The following is a 12290-nucleotide window of genomic DNA, read 5'->3' as shown; positions in this document are numbered from 1 at the left end:
TCCAGCCATGGACGTGAGCTGCTGCTACGTTCAGTTTCGACGCTCCAAACACAGCAACATTCAGTCCGTCACGTTCGCTGCGTCTTCGTTTCTCCCTAGCGAGCTCAAAGCTCGGCCATGGCTGATCGTTCTTGCTTCTTCTTCTCCATTTGTCACTGCTGCTGCTGCGTTCTTCACTGTCCGTTGCTGCTGCCCGTGCTCCTTCTTCTTCAAGATCACGTTGGTTTCTTCTTCTCCAAGATCACGTTGGTTGCTTCTTCTTCAAGATCGTTGTTGTTGTTTCTTCTTCTTCAAGATCGTTGCTGTTGTTTCTTCTTCTTCACGTTGATACTATTTCTTCTTCTCTGTCACTGTTGCTGCTGCGTTCTTCAGTGTCTGCCATGGCTGCCCGTGCTCCTTCTTCGTCATCGTCCAAACGACCAAACTACTTTCCGTTCGAGTTCATCGTCGCTTCGGTCCGATTAGTGGGTTGGAGTTTCATTTTGTCCGTATTTTTGTTTTGATATTCTCGGATCTAAAATCGGTAAATATTTGATTCTTGTTTTGTTCGCTTAATTAACTAGTTTTTCAGTTTATTTCATGTGTTTTTATTTATTTTTGTAAAAGAAGTTGTTAGTTTAATTTTAATGTTGTTAGATTCAAATTGAAATTTAATTAATTATTTCTTCAGTTTGTTTCATGTGTTTTTATGTATTTTTTAGAAATTGTTAATGTTGTTAGATTCAAGTTGAAATTCAATTAATTATTTCTTCTTCGGTTTGTTTTTATTCGTTTAAAAGAATTTAGTTGTAATATAGAAATATGTTAGTTTAATCGCTTGAATCATCCATCTTTGTTGATTAGTTTAGATTAAATTCGTGTTCATCTTTTGTTTGAAGTTCGTTCTTAATCCAGTGATTTAATGTGTATGTTTTAATTCTTGATTTAATTTGAATATTCATCTTGGTTGTAGTGTTGTTGGATTTAGTTTAAAGTTAAAATGATTATTGAGCTTAGAAATTCAAATTTACTTGTTTGTTATGTTCAATTTGTTAATGTTATTGAATCTGAAAATATATGTGTTGTTAAAAATATCGTTCAGTCAAAATAATTCTGGTTATTGCTTTGTTGTTCATCGTTTAAGTTTGAATTTGTTGATTGGACTGGATTAAGGATTGGTTATAGCTGGTAATTTAATTTTTAAGTTCTTAGATAATTTTGAAGTTTGAACAGATTTTGAATCAGGGCAGTAACAGTTGTTTTAGAGGTAAACGGGAATTAACTAATTACAGATTATTTAATTATGGTGGGAGACAAGACATAATGATAAAAGCAAAAAGAAAAAGGTTAATAATGTCTTCTTTTCAAAAAGAGGGAACATGGGGGGGCCCATGTTGACTACTTTTACTGAAGTAAAAGTTAAAAACAGTATAGGTAATAATAAAAGGTTAAAATGTGCACATAGTAAAAGAATATTGGGTTAAAAAGTAAAAGAGGTAAAAAGAAAAGGTAGTCTTGCTTGAGGTATAAGAGGACTCATTTGACACTTAGAAGAAAAAAAGATTTTTGGGAGAGATAAAAATTTCAGAACTAAAGAGGAGATAAGAACATACTTTTAATCTTGAGGAAGAGGATTCTTAAAATATCCGAATACTATTTCCGTGTATTCCTGAGTGTGATCTCTGCCTCCTGTTTGCTTCCGGGATTTTCAATTGGCTTCTTGAGTTAACTGTTGGTCCTTTGTTATTGCTTTATTGAGTGGTTGCTGGAATTTCTGTTTGGTTTTCAAGTCTACTGCTGGATTTTCTGACTGCTGGTTGTTTGTTGTTGCTGCGCTGTTTCTACTACTGCTGATCCTATTCTTCCTTTCCTTGTATTCAAACACCAGGTATACGACTGTAATACTAGTTATTGCAAGCTGAAAAATGTGAAAGCATGAATACATGAAGAATGGAACTTTGAAGTTTTAATTTCGCTTTCTCTTCGTTTCTTTTACTGATTGTATTTAGGCTATTTCATGTATTACTGTTTAATAATTGGAATAAGAGAAAAATAACATAAGTTGGTCTTTAGTGAATCAGCTTAGCAAAATGGGTTAATTCACTAGCTATGAAGGTTTTAATATGGTCAACAGTAGGTCAATCATGAATGGATAGTTAAATTTAGTTAAAGCCAAACAAGACTAGATAATGTTTAAGTTTAATAATCTTTCTAATAAGCCTTAGTAATTATGGTTAAATCTAGTTTCAAATGGTGAATAATTAATTCCAATAGTTATTTTTTTATATAACAATGCGAGCTTCAATCTAGCTATATTTGATTTCTTTTGAATATTAGTTGTCGAATTTCTTATTTTTATTTATAATTTCGAAATTTTTTTATTCTTTCCATTAATATTGGTCCTAATCTAGCAATTAGTATGTCACGTGTTCTTAAACTTTTTTTAGCTCCTAATTAATTAGGATTTTCTTTCTTTATTTTAGAGACTAAACTTAATAGAAAAAATGTAGTCATTCTAAGATTATCTTCTTTTTTAAAAAAAAATAATGAGACGAGCCTCGCCAAATAAAAAATGCAAATTGCGGGGCCTTTACAAAATGTATGTGTTAATTACTTTGAACTCGGGATAGGCCGCTTAGCGAACTCCACGGCCTTACCCAAAATAACAACACGCTAGTTTCTTTAGGACGCGTCTTAATTAATCTTACTTTCTTAAACTCGGGTGCACATTTATGTGACCCAAATCCAAATCTCAGCGGAGTCGAAATGTGTCTCTAATCACGGGTACATTGATTGTGACGTGGTTCGAGATGCGTGTCCATGACGTTGCAAATTCCTTTTAAAAAATAAGAATGAGATGAGCCTCGCCGAATAAAAAATACAAATTTGCGGGGCCCTCAGTAAATATTTGCTTTAAAATTGCTTAGACTTCGGGATGGACCGTTTAGCAAAATTTCACGGCCCTACCCAAAGTAAATGATACGCTAGTCGCTTTAGGCGCGCCTTTAATAATTTAATCTTCTTAAACTCGGGTGCACATTTATGTGACCCAAATCCAAATCTCAACGGAGTCAAAGTGTGTCGACGATCACGGGTACATTGATTGTGACGCGGTTCGAAATACATTTTCACAACGTTGCAATTCCCTGTAAAAATAATAACAATAATTATGTTTAAAAAATATAATAATAAAAGCGGTAAAGAGTTAAAACTTGCACATGAGCTCATAATTGTATAAAAATCAGATAAACAAGCCGAATATGACAGTTGAGCGACCGTGCTAGAACCACGGAACTCGGGAATGCCTAACACCTTCTCCCGGGTTAACAGAATTCCTTATCCGGATTTTTGGTTCGCGGACTGTAATACAGAGTCATTCTTTTCCTCGATTTGGGATTAAATTGGTGACTTGGGACACCCTAAATCTCCCAAGTGGCGACTCTGAAATAAATAAACAAATCCCGTTTCAATTGTCCTTTAATTGGAAAAACCCTTCACCCCTCGCGGGGGCGGAAAAAGGAGGTGTGACAGCTCTGGCGACTCTGCTGGGGACCGAACCCAGAATCTCTAGTTCAGGGTTCAGAATTCGAGCTTAGATAAATTGTTGTATTTGATTGTATCTGATTTTTCTACATGTTTTATGCTGAATGTGCTAAATGTTACCGCTTTGATATTATCTGAATTGTATATAAACTATGCCGACACCCTTCTCTCTTCACCTCCGGGGATGTGCTTACTGGTTGAGACTCCCTATTCTGTTAGTGTCATACCTTGAAATAAGAAAGAGGCTCGGACAAGTTACGAAGCCGGATGGCCTTTTTGTTCCCGGTAAGTTGCCCCCTCCTCGACTTGAGTTGTCCGCTCGGGTACACAGTCTAGAACACCGACTCAGGTTTTGAACATAAAATAACATGACTTCATGCCGGATCCCTAGTAGGAACGATTATTTGCATCATGTTGCATTTGACTTAGGGGACTCAACACAGGGGTTGGGTCCGTCTAGGACTAGCAACCTGAAATGAAAAGACCATCCTGAAGCATCCTGTTTGCTCTATGCATTTATCTGCTTCAGACTTGCATGCTGACCGGCTTCGAAAATCAGGAATATTGGAAAATTGTGAAAAAAAAAAGAAGAGCGAGGTAACAGTGTAGAGAATTAATCGCCTATTTTAGAAAGAGAAAAAAAACAATACTCAAATACTGTCGAAATTCTGCCGAAAATCTTGAAAAAGTGAAGAAAAGAAAAATGTTTTATTTTATTTCACTCAAAAAAAAAAGAAAAAAAAAAGAAGAGTCTTTTTATTTTTTAAGCTTGGAAGATAGGTTAGTCATTTTGGTGAAACGAAAAAAAAAATTTCACTTTGTCTTGTTTTCAAAATAAAAAAATAAAAAAATAAAGAAAAATATTTTGTCTTGCAAAAAGTATTTTTCTTTATTTCCTTTCTAGAAAAGTTTTTTTTAGACCCCCAATTTTCAAAAGAAAAATCCAAAAATATTTTTCACTATTGATTTCTTTAGAAAGTTTTTTTTAATTGTTTTTTAAAAATAAAAATATTTTCTATTTTCATTCTTCTTTAAAAATTGAAAAGAGAATTCAAAAATATTTTTAGAAGCATTTCTTTCATAAATTGAAAGTAAAATTCCAAAAAACAAAAAAAATTCTTCTTTAGAAGTTTTCCTTACGAATTTCAAAAAAAAAAAAATTAAAATCTTTTTTCTTTAGAAATCCTTCTCTGCAAAAATGATCTCTTTCTTCTTTATAAGTCTTTCCTTTCAAAAAAAATAAAAATAAAATAAAATAATAAAAAAAAGTTAGTTCATTTACTTCATTCATGATCTCCCGAACTACGCTGATTTGATTCTCACTGGAAGTGAGATACGTAGGCAACCCTCATCGGGTCCAACCTCCCTTTTTGTAAAAAATAGCCAAAAAGTCTATTTTAATTTTCGTTATAAATAAGTCGGATGATGCCGTTTTTTTGCAAAAAATAGCCGAATGTTCCTAAGCGGGACGCCGGAAGGCTGACATTGCACAAACGGCCATCTTTGGTCATCATTTTTGATTTTTGACCGGTTGACTCTCGCAGCCTTAAAATCTTCGTTCCCGAAGTGCTAAAAGGCCGCATTTGAAAACCGAGTCCATCGTTTTGAAAAAAAAAACTTGGAAAAGAATATAGATAGTTTTATTTTGAGTCAAAAAAAAGTTTTTCGTTGGCATAATTACCTTAATAAATGTGCAGGATGAGCACAATACAAAACGAACCCTTTTCAATAATGACCAAGATCTCTTTTGAGTTGCGATTATGGTGGAATGACCTAGGCAAGGAAGGGCAAGACAAAGTAAAGAAGTATCTGAAAGATCTCCCGGATTTACTAGACATCCATCCTCGGGGTGATATTATCAGATCATTGGTCATTTGCTGGGATTCAGCACACAATGTATTTCATTTCTCGTTCTTTGAGCTCACCCCGACATTGGAATAAATAGCGGGATACACCGGAAGTGATGAAGCTCCGTTAAGGTTCAAGTACTTGATTGCACCCAGGACCGTCACTGTACGCCGGTTTTTGGATTCCCTAAAAATACCCCGAACATTTCACCATCCAGATTTTGCAAAAGGTTTCTGCAGTCTCCGCCTCATATATGCTAGATACGGCCACGTGGGCGGGTTCAATAAGCCAGACTTCAAACTATGCAGTAGAGATAACCGACAGAAGTGGGATGAACACAGGCTGGTAGCTTTTATGATAGCTTTTTTGGGTCTTATAGTATTCCCAAGGAAAGACGGAAACATTGATTTGAAAGTAGTTGGGGTCGTCAGTACCTTGCTCACCCAAGATAAAAGCACTCTGGCGCCTATGATTACGGCTGACATCTTCCGGGCCCTCACTGCTTGCCGAGCCAGGGGCGACTTTTCGAGGGATGTAACTTATTGTTGCAAATGTGGATGACCGATCATTTATGCCACCGCTCCCAGCTCTTGGGTTACGGTTCGCCCGAGAAGACTTGTATTGGAGAATTTTACACAAGAATCAAAGGGGTTAGTCTACCCGAGGGAGTCACAGCTTGGACGTCATTCTTCCGAACTCTCACTGCCAGCCAAATCCAGTGGACGCTCAGATGGTTGCCTATTGAGGAAATCATATACATGCCGGCAACCAGGCCCCACTTTCTGTTGATGGGACTTAAAAGCATCCAACCCTATGCACCGTATCGGGTTTTGAGGCAACTTGGGAGGTATCAAGTAGTGCCGAAAGATGAAGACTTGAGTACCCAAGTGGTTGAAATCAGTCCTGACGGTCGGTTCCCCGAAGAAGAAGTTCGCCAGATCTGGAGTGAGTGTCAACATTTGACGGCAAATACTTGTGTGTTGGATAGGGCTAAAGGAGAAGTTTCCCCGGGGTATCACGCTTGGTTCAGAGGTGACATGTTCTGCGGGAGACCAGCTAAAAGACCTCATCTCAAAGATTTCGTTATCCCAGGAGCAATGAAACTGGTTAGCAAAGGAAAAGGGTTATCGGGAGGAGATCGGTGAGTTGAAGCAACAAGTTGAAAGTCTAAAATTCGATAACAGTATGCAAGTTGCTGCGGATCGAGGCGAAAAGAATAGATTGGCCCAAGAAAATGAAGAACTTAGGGCCCAAATCCAGAAATTGAGAATGGCTCCTGATAAACAACCAAGGAGTCGATCAGATGAGCAGTTGATAAAAGGGCTGAAAAATGAAGTCAGGGAATGGCGGGATGGTTTAGAAAAGTCTGAGAACGTCATGGCAGAGCTCAAAGCACAATGGGGTACAAGAGCAGATAAGCATCGCTGATACTTGAATCAATAGAAACGCGACCACGAGAAAACTGTTGCCAATATGAAGAGAAAGGTGGCTACACTTGAGGGTAAAGCAGTTAAGCAGGCTGAGGATTTCCAAATTGAAAGCGGACACTGTTACGACTTGTTGGCCCAAATGGAGGTAGAAGTGCAGCAACTGAAGAATCAGCATATGCAGGATTCTCAGGCGTTAAAAACATGTAGTGATCAGATAAAACGCCTGCTTATAGAAAAAAAGCAAGCAAGGGACAGGATTAGAGCCATTGCCCGTGCCATTTTTATAAGATGTCGCACTTGTGAAGACATGACCCGTGCTACTTTTGTCTCAGCAGTGCTAATCTATGTGAAATGGACCATGAATGAATTAGAGCAACTCAAAAGGGATTTGGAACCTAGGCCCGCGGCGAGGCCGAACGATGCCCCGCGGGCACCCATATTTGAAGCTTTAGAGTATGCGTAGTTCGTGTCTGTATTTCTCTATTTTTTTTAGCCTGTGGTTTGTCTGTCCATTGTCTTTTCGCATCAAAGTATTTCCGTAGTATTGGAACTTGTATCTGACCTTAGTTTGCGTTTGTTATTTTCTTTCTGCAAAAAGGATTTTAGTTTGTAATAGTTTGTTTTAAGTAATGAAAAATTGAAAATCTTTCTGCATGAACTACGTAATGATCTGATTCATGCGGGGTCACGATACGTAGGCAATCTCCATAGGATTCGACAGTAATTGAAAAAAGAGAAAGAGAGAAGAAGAAAAAGAGAGGTTTCTAAAACACTCGAAAGAGGCACAAATAAAAAAAGCCGGGATGATGCCTGCGGTCAAAGCAAAAACATATTAGAAATGGTTACTTGCCTAAGAACATTGCATTCCCCAATGTGCAATTACAATATCTGTTAAGACTCTAACACTGACAAGTTTGTTGTTTTTCTAATCCAATACCAGTTAGTTTGTTAGAGCGTACTGGCACCGTACCATTATCAAACAAGATCGAAAGGTCCTATACCAGAAAGCATGACTGGATCAGACAACAGCGTTGAGTCGGAAAAGACGACAAATCAGATGCTAAAGGAAGCCCTCGAGAAAATGGAAAAAATGAGGCTGGAAATGAATGAAATGCAGATAGCCTTAGCTAGAGCCCAGAAGGGGCATGAACTACCGTTACTCCTACTCTCCAACCAGGACACAGGCCGAAATACCCCTCCACCGGCCCTTCAACGAGTTTCCCAAGCCATCACTACTATCAGGGAAGATAGGCCTATGATCCCCAAGCTCCACCACCCAGTCAAAACCCTCATCCACCAAATGTTCCCGTCTTTGTGGCGCCTCCCCCAGCCCCATTGCATAGATCATCTAGTGAGCCATTGTTTCAGGCTCATGACACACAATATTACCCCCCTGAACTCACATTCAAAGCACCCGAGCCACATACCTATAATCACCACTTTGAGGTCCCGGCGGAGATTGAAAAGCCGGCTAAAAGCCCAGAGCAGGACGAGGTGATGCGGTAATTTAAAATCCTGGAGCAGTCCTTCAGGAACATGCACGGGTTAGGCAACCAGGTCAGCGTGGCTTACAAGGATCTATGCCCTTTCCCTGACGTCCAATTACCAGCAGGGTTCAAGATGCCCAAATTCGATTTATACGAAGGGCATGGAGATCCTATGGCACATATACGGGGATTTTGTAGCAAGATGAGGGGAGCGGGGGGCAAAGATGAGCTACTGATAGCTTACTTTGGCCAGAGTTTGAGCGGGTCGACACTAGAGTGGTATACAAGACAAGATCCGAGCAGGTGGTACACCTGGGATGATCTGGCACAGGCTTTCGCAGGACACTTCTAATACAACCTTGAGATAGTCCCAGACTGTCTCACATTGCTAAAGCTTGAGAAGAAACCCGGAGAGAGCTTCCGGGAATTTGGGTTCCGATGGAGAGAACAGGCAGCCAGAGTTGATCCTCCAATGAGAGAGGGAGAAATGGCAGATTACTTTCTACAAACTCTATAGCCAACTTACTTCGGTCACTTGGTGACGTCAGTTGGCAAATCCTTCAACGAAGTGGTGAAAATGGGAGGCATGATAGAAGAGGAACTTAAGTCCAATAAGATCCTGAGTTACTCGGCAATTAAGGCAACGACTCAGGCCATTCAAAGCGGCACGGGAGGTGCGCTCGGAAAGAAAAGGAGAGAAGAGGTCACGACAATAGAAGCAGGCAATTGGTCCAGATCTAGAGGTCTTTCCCCTCATTACCAACCTAGACCCCATCATCTAAACTACCCACACATTCCAAATTACCCTCCACAACCCTACTACCCACCACAAGAACAACATTTCTCCGTCCATCAAGCCCAGACATATACTCAACCCCCGGCTCGCCCGCAATGGCGTGCGCCAGCTCCCCACAATGCATACCCACCACCACATAATACTTACCCACTACCACAAAACACCTATCCACCGCCAAGAGCCTACAGGAACCCTCCAGGGACAGGTTTCAAGGGAAATCCGGCTTCCAGAAATGAAAGACTGTAGAGGCAAATAACCTTTACTGAGTTGGGAGAAACTTATACTGCCTTGTTCCACAAATTAAGGCAGTTGGGTTTATTAAATCCTGTTGAGCCTAGGTTGCCAAATCCCTTACCCCAAAATATGGATCACTCGGTAAGATGTGAATATTGTTCGGGAGCTCCCGGACATGATACCGAGAAATGTTGGAGGCTGAAACATGCGATACAAGATCTTATTGATACCAACAAGATCGAGGTACAGGCACCGGAGGCACCCAACATTAACCAGAACCCATTGCCAAAGCACCCTGAAGCCTATATGATCGAGCTTGTGCACGAAGGAGGGGAGCCAAAGAAACCCTCACAAACAGTGATGATGATCCGTGCCACTCCGAAAGAAAAATCGACCGGTGGGGAAGCAGGGGTACAGTTGAAGGGGGAAGATGTCAAGCCAGTGGTGATATTAGGGAAGAATCCATCCACCGCTACAAAGAAACCAGAGCCAGCCAAATTGGTAGTATCGGGAGCATCATCTGCACCCATAGTTGTTGTGAAAGGGGTCTACAGGGAATCGATCATCATAAAGTCGGTAGTCCAATTACCAGTGATTGATAGCAAGGCTGCGCCTTGGAAGTATGAAAATGCAGTGGTAATGTACAAGGGAAAGCAAGTGGAGGAGGATAGTTGTGAGGCGCAGGGACTGACTCGATCGGGACGGTGTTTTACTCCCGTGGAGTTGAGAAGGTCTAACCCAGCAGTAACATAGAAACCCGTGAGGCGGAGGAATTCCTGAAAAAGATGAAAGTGCAGGATTACTCCGTTGTCGAACAATTGAAGAAAGCACCGACCCAGATCTCGTTGTTATCACTATTGATCCATTCGGACGAGCATCGCCGGGCCCTGATGAAGATACTAAATGAAGCTCATGTGCCCAATGAATTTCAATGAACCACCTTGAAACAATTGCCAACAAAATTTTTGAGGTAAACATGGTAACGTTCTCTGATGACGATTTGCCAGTGGAGGGCACAGAACATAATAAAGCTCTCTACTTGACTGTCAAATGTGAAGATGCGGCAGTTACTTGGGCGTTGGTGGATGACGGTTCAAGTGCCAATATTTGTCCATTATCCACACTGAACCAGTTGAAGATTGACCATGATAGAATCCACAAGAACAGCATTTGCGTTCGAGGATTTGACGGAAGTGGAACAAACACCGTGGGGGATATTATACTCGAGTTGACCATCGGCCCGGTCGAGTTTACTATGGAATTCCAGGTATTGGATGCCGCAGTATCTTATTACCTTTTGTTGGGACGATCGTGGATCCACGCGGCCAAAGTAGTGCCATCCACATTGCATCAAATGGTCAAGTTTGAATGGGACAGACAAGATGTCGTGCTGCATGGGGAAGACACTACGTGCACCATGGGAGGTGCCATTGTGCCATTCATAGAAACCAACGATGACAAAGGTCCCTGGGTTTACCAGATTTTTGATGCAGTGTCAGCAAACAAGATTCCCGAGGGTAAAGGCATTCCACACCCCAGGATAGCTTCCGCAACCGTCATGATAGTTTCGGAGATGCTAAGTAATGGGTTCGTGCCAGGAAAAGGTCTGGGGCTGAACTCCAGGGAATTGTTCAACCTGTCTCTTTGCCCAAGAATTTAGAGACTTTCTGATTGGGATTCAAACCAACTGCAACAAATATAAAGCGAGCTCGGAAAATGAAGAAGAAAGTTTGGGTTCTTCCCAAGCCAGTTCCGCGTCTCTCTAGATCTTTTGTTAGAGCAGGTGTGACAATGTCGTCGGTCCCAAAAATTCGTGGACCGTTGATTGGGACAGATGGAGATTTGGATGAGGGATTAGAAAGGATGTTCGCAGATGTCAACACAATAGAAGCTGGAGAGGGTTCCAGTAAGGCAAACATACAGTTTGTGGGGCCTAGGGCCAATGTCAACAATTGGACAGCTACTCCTCTTGCTACTCGGAGGGAGTCCTGGTAGTTGGCTCTGATTTTCCTTTTTGTTTTCTAGATTATTCCAGGGTTGTAATCCAGATTACTTTTTATTTTTATTACTGCTCAACAAAGTGTGAAACCTTGTTATCCCATAATTCAATAAAATGAAAAAGTTTCTTCTTTATTCCTTATTTTATATGTTATTTTTAATTTTGTTTTCTTCGTTTCTTTTTCTGAACAGTTCTTTTCATACTGGTTTTAATGACATGGCATGCACAACGGATCTTCAACCTAGTCTAAAAGATCAATCTGATTCCGAACTAACTATACAAGAGGGCGATTATGATAATGAATCGGAATACGATGAGGATGAATCCTTTGAGGAGATAAACAGGGAGTTAAGTCAGTTTGAAGAAAAATCCAAGCCCAACTTAAATGACACAGAAGTCATCAATTTAGGAGATGCCGACGATATCAGAGAAACTAAAATAAGTATCTACATTGCACCAAATATCAGGGAAGAATTGATCAAAACACTTATGGAGTTCAAAGATGTTTTTGCATGGTCATATGATGACATGTCGGGGTTAAGCATAGATTTGTGGTTCATAAATTGCCCACTGACCCGACATGCCCTCCCGTCAAGCAGAAATTGAGGAAGTTCAAAACGGATATGAGTGTGAAGATTAAAGAGGAAGTAACCAAGCAGCTGCAAGCAAAGGTTATTCGTGTCACTCGATATCCTGATTGGTTGGCTAATGTGGTACCGGTGCCAAAGAAAGATGGGAAGATCAGGGTGTGTGTCGATTACCGCAATCTGAACAGGGCAAGCCCAAAGGACAACTTTCCTTTACCCAACATCCATATCTTAATTGACAATTGTGCCGGACGTGAGCTCGGGTCTTTTGTAGATTGCTATGCTGGGTATCATCAGATCCTGATGGATGAAGAAGATGCGGAAAAAAGGGCATTCATTACGCTGTGGGGAACTTATTGCTATCGGGTGATGCCATTTGGTTTGAAG

The sequence above is a fragment of the Nicotiana tabacum genome, chromosome 6 (genome assembly GCF_000715075.1).
Source record: "Nicotiana tabacum cultivar K326 chromosome 6, ASM71507v2, whole genome shotgun sequence".
NCBI classification, from domain to species: Eukaryota; Viridiplantae; Streptophyta; class Magnoliopsida; order Solanales; family Solanaceae; genus Nicotiana; species Nicotiana tabacum.
The sequence above is the reverse complement of the archived record's forward strand: the minus strand, read 5'-3'. Positions refer to the sequence as shown.